We start from the raw sequence: 6,333 nt of genomic DNA, 5'->3' as shown, positions 1-6,333 counted from the left end.
GAATTTGACCTTACGCAGACTGACTCCCCAGTGAGTCAGTTTAGTGGCAAACTGCTCGCAACTTATCACACAAACGTCAGTGGCACCTTATCGGTGCCGCGTCTATGTGCCGACAGGCCGCAGTGCCGACAGGTCGCAATGCCGATAGCCCACAAGCAGAACCAGCTGAGCGAGGCGGCGTGCAGCGTGTCGGTGGAGCTAACCTCTCCCAGCCCCCACGCCAAACCTAACCTCCCCCCATGCCTAAACCTAACCTCCCCCAGACCCTAACCCAAAACCTAACCTCTCCCAGCCCCCACGCCAAACCTAACCTCCCCCCATGCCATGCCTAAACCTAACCTCCCCCAGACCCTAACCCAAAACCTAACCTCTCCCACCCCAACGCCTAAACCTCGGCATTGCGGGTGGTCGGCATAGCGGGTGGTCGGCATAGCGGGTGGACCCCCACCTTATCACGCATTATGTTAGTGGCACCTTATCACACATTACGTTAGTGGCACCTTATCACATAAACGTTAGTGGCAGCTTATTAGACATTATGTTAGTGCCACCTTATCACACAAACATTAGTGGCACCTTATTACACATTATGTTAGTGGCACCTTATCACACATTATGTTAGTGGCACCTTATTACACATTATGTTAGTGGCACCTTATCACACAAACATTAGTGGCACCTTATTACACATTATGTTAGTGGCACCTTATCACACATTATGTTAGTGGCACCTTATCACACATTATGTTAGTGTCACCTTATCACACAAACATTAGTGGCACCTTATTACACATTATGTTAGTGGCACCTTATCACACATTATGTTAGTGGCACCTTATTACACATTATGTTAGTGGACCCTTATTAGACATTATGTTAGTGGCACCTTATCACACAAACATTAGTGGCACCTTATTACACATTATGTTAGTGGCAGCTTATTAGACATTATGTTAGTGGCACCTTATCACACAAACATTAGTGGCACCTTATTACACATTATGTTAGTGGCACCTTATCACACAAACATTAGTGGCACCTTATTACACATTATGTTAGTGGCAGCTTATTAGACATTATGTTAGTGGCACCTTATCACACAAACATTAGTGGCACCTTATTACACATTATGTTAGTGGCACCTTATCACACATTACGTTAGTGGCACCTTATCACATAAACGTTAGTGGCACCTTATTAGACATTATGTTAGTGGCACCTTATCACACATTATGTTAGTGGCACCTTATCACACATTATGTTAGTGTCACCTTATCACACATTATGTTAGTGGCACCTTATCACAGATTATGTTAGTGTCACCTTATCACACATTATGTTAGTGGCACCTTATTACACATTATGTTAGTGGCACCTTATCACACATTATGTTAGTGGCACCTTATCACACATTATGTTAGTGGCACCTTATTACACATTATGTTAGTGGCACCTTATCACACATTATGTTAGTGGCACCTTATCACACATTATGTTAGTGGCACCTTATCACACATTATGTTAGTGGCACCTTATCACAGATTATGTTAGTGGCACCTTATTACACATTATGTTAGTGGCACCTTATTACACATTATGTTAGTGGCACCTTATCACACATTATGTTAGTGGCACCTTATCACAGATTATGTTAGTGTCACCTTATCACACATTATGTTAGTGGCACCTTATTACACATTATGTTAGTGGCACCTTATCACACATTATGTTAGTGGCACCTTATCACACATTATGTTAGTGGCACCTTATCACACATTATGTTAGTGGCACCTTATCACACATTATGTTAGTGGCACCTTATCACACATTATGTTAGTGGCACCTTATCACACATTATGTTAGTGGCACCTTATCACACATTATGTTAGTGGCACCTTATTACACATTATGTTAGTGGCACCTTATCACACATTATGTTAGTGGCACCTTATCACACATTATGTTAGTGGCACCTTATCACACATTATGTTAGTGGCACCTTATCACACATTATGTTAGTGGCACCTTATCACACATTATGTTAGTGGCACCTTATCACACATTATGTTAGTGGCACCTTATCACACATTATGTTAGTGGCACCTTATCACACATTATGTTAGTGTCACCTTATCACACATTACGTTAGTGGCACCTTATCACACATTATGTTAGTGGCACCTTATCACACATTATGTTAGTGTCACCTTATCACACATTATGTTAGTGGCACCTTATCACACATTACGTTAGTGGCACCTTATCACACATTATGTTAGTGGCACCTTATCACACATTACGTTAGTGGCACCTTATCACACATTATGTTAGTGGCACCTTATCACACATTATGTTAGTGTCACCTTATCACACATTACGTTAGTGGCACCTTATCACACATTATGTTAGTGGCACCTTATCACACATTATGTTAGTGTCACCTTATCACACATTATGTTAGTGGCACCTTATCACACATTATGTTAGTGGCACCTTATCACACATTATGTTAGTGGCACCTTATCACACATTATGTTAGTGGCACCTTATCACACATTACGTTAGTGGCACCTTATCACACATTATGTTAGTGGCACCTTATCACACATTATGTTAGTGTCACCTTATCACACATTACGTTAGTGGCACCTTATCACACATTATGTTAGTGGCACCTTATCACACATTATGTTAGTGGCACCTTATCACACATTATGTTAGTGGCACCTTATCACACATTATGTTAGTGTCACCTTATCACACATTACGTTAGTGGCACCTTATCACACATTATGTTAGTGGCACCTTATCACACATTATGTTAGTGTCACCTTATCACACATTATGTTAGTGGCACCTTATCACACATTATGTTAGTGGCACCTTATCACACATTATGTTAGTGGCACCTTATCACACATTACGTTAGTGGCACCTTATCACACATTATGTTAGTGGCAGCTTATCACACATTATGTTAGTGGCACCTTATCACACATTATGTTAGTGGCACCTTATCACACATTATGTTAGTGGCACCTTATTAGACATTATGTTAGTGTCACCTTATCACACATTATGTTAGTGGCAGCTTATTAGACATTATGTTAGTGTCACCTTATCACACATTATGTTAGTGGCACCTTATCACACATTATGTTAGTGGCACCTTATCACACATTACGTTAGTGTCACCTTATCACACATTATGTTAGTGGCACCTTATTACACATTATGTTAGTGGCACCTTATCACACATTACGTTAGTGGCACCTTATCACACATTATGTTAGTGGCACCTTATTACACATTATGTTAGTGGCACCTTATCACAGATTATGTTAGTGGCACCTTATCACACATTATGTTAGTGGCACCTTATCACACATTATGTTAGTGGCACCTTATCACACATTATGTTAGTGGCACCTTATCACACATTATGTTAGTGGCACCTTATCACACATTATGTTAGTGGCACCTTATCACACATTATGTTAGTGGCACCTTATCACACATTATGTTAGTGGCACCTTATCACACATTATGTTAGTGTCACCTTATCACACATTACGTTAGTGGCACCTTATCACACATTATGTTAGTGGCACCTTATCACACATTATGTTAGTGTCACCTTATCACACATTATGTTAGTGGCACCTTATCACACATTACGTTAGTGGCACCTTATCACACATTATGTTAGTGGCACCTTATCACACATTACGTTAGTGGCACCTTATCACACATTATGTTAGTGGCACCTTATCACACATTATGTTAGTGTCACCTTATCACACATTACGTTAGTGGCACCTTATCACACATTATGTTAGTGGCACCTTATCACACATTATGTTAGTGTCACCTTATCACACATTATGTTAGTGGCACCTTATCACACATTATGTTAGTGGCACCTTATCACACATTATGTTAGTGGCACCTTATCACACATTATGTTAGTGGCACCTTATCACACATTACGTTAGTGGCACCTTATCACACATTATGTTAGTGGCACCTTATCACACATTATGTTAGTGTCACCTTATCACACATTACGTTAGTGGCACCTTATCACACATTATGTTAGTGGCACCTTATCACACATTATGTTAGTGGCACCTTATCACACATTATGTTAGTGGCACCTTATCACACATTATGTTAGTGTCACCTTATCACACATTACGTTAGTGGCACCTTATCACACATTATGTTAGTGGCACCTTATCACACATTACGTTAGTGTCACCTTATCACACATTATGTTAGTGTCACCTTATCACACATTATGTTAGTGGCACCTTATCACACATTATGTTAGTGGCACCTTATCACACATTATGTTAGTGGCACCTTATCACACATTATGTTAGTGGCACCTTATCACACATTATGTTAGTGTCACCTTATCACACATTATGTTAGTGGCACCTTATCACACATTATGTTAGTGGCACCTTATCACACATTATGTTAGTGGCACCTTATCACACATTACGTTAGTGGCACCTTATCACACATTATGTTAGTGGCAGCTTATCACACATTATGTTAGTGGCACCTTATCACACATTATGTTAGTGGCACCTTATCACACATTATGTTAGTGGCACCTTATTAGACATTATGTTAGTGTCACCTTATCACACATTATGTTAGTGGCAGCTTATTAGACATTATGTTAGTGTCACCTTATCACACATTATGTTAGTGGCACCTTATCACACATTATGTTAGTGGCACCTTATCACACATTACGTTAGTGTCACCTTATCACACATTATGTTAGTGGCACCTTATTACACATTATGTTAGTGGCACCTTATCACACATTACGTTAGTGGCACCTTATCACACATTATGTTAGTGGCACCTTATTACACATTATGTTAGTGGCACCTTATCACAGATTATGTTAGTGGCACCTTATCACACATTATGTTAGTGGCACCTTATCACACATTATGTTAGTGGCACCTTATCACACATTATGTTAGTGGCACCTTATCACAGATTATGTTAGTGGCACCTTATCACACATTACGTTAGTGTCACCTTATCACACATTATGTTAGTGGCACCTTATCACACATTATGTTAGTGTCACCTTATCACACATTATGTTAGTGGCACCTTATCACACATTATGTTAGTGTCACCTTATCACACATTATGTTAGTGGCACCTTATCACACATTATGTTAGTGTCACCTTATCACACATTATGTTAGTGGCACCTTATCACACATTACGTTAGTGTCACCTTATCACACATTATGTTAGTGGCACCTTATTACACATTACGTTAGTGTCACCTTATCACACATTATGTTAGTGGCACCTTATTACACATTATGTTAGTGGCACCTTATCACACATTACGTTAGTGTCACCTTATCACACATTATGTTAGTGGCACCTTATTACACATTATGTTAGTGGCACCTTATCACACATTATGTTAGTGGCACCTTATCACACATTATGTTAGTGGCACCTTATTACACATTATGTTAGTGGCACCTTATCACACATTATGTTAGTGTCACCTTATCACACATTATGTTAGTGTCACCTTATCACACATTATGTTAGTGTCACCTTATCACACATTATGTTAGTGGCACCTTATCACACATTATGTTAGTGTCACCTTATCACACATTATGTTAGTGTCACCTTATTACACATTATGTTAGTGGCACCTTATCACACATTATGTTAGTGGCACCTTATTACACATTATGTTAGTGGCACCTTATCACACATTATGTTAGTGGCACCTTATTACACATTATGTTAGTGGCACCTTATCACACATTATGTTAGTGGCACCTTATCACACATTATGTTAGTGGCACCTTATCACACATTATGTTAGTGGCACCTTATTACACATTATGTTAGTGTCACCTTATCACAGATTATGTTAGTGGCAGCTTATCACACATTATGTTAGTGGCACCTTATCACACATTATGTTAGTGGCACCTTATCACACATTATGTTAGTGTCACCTTATCACACATTATGTTAGTGGCACCTTATCACAGATTATGTTAGTGGCACCTTATCACACATTATGTTAGTGTCACCTTATCACACATTATGTTAGTGGCACCTTATCACACATTATGTTAGTGGCACCTTATTACACATTATGTTAGTGGCACCTTATCACACATTACGTTAGTGGCACCTTATCACACATTATGTTAGTGTCACCTTATCACACATTATGTTAGTGGCACCTTATTACACATTATGTTAGTGGCACCTTATCACACATTACGTTAGTGGCACCTTATCACACATTATGTT

Source organism: Poromitra crassiceps (genome assembly GCF_964638095.1).
Source record: "Poromitra crassiceps genome assembly, chromosome: 7".
Taxonomy (NCBI): domain Eukaryota; kingdom Metazoa; phylum Chordata; class Actinopteri; order Beryciformes; family Melamphaidae; genus Poromitra; species Poromitra crassiceps.
The sequence above is the reverse complement of the archived record's forward strand: the minus strand, read 5'-3'. Positions refer to the sequence as shown.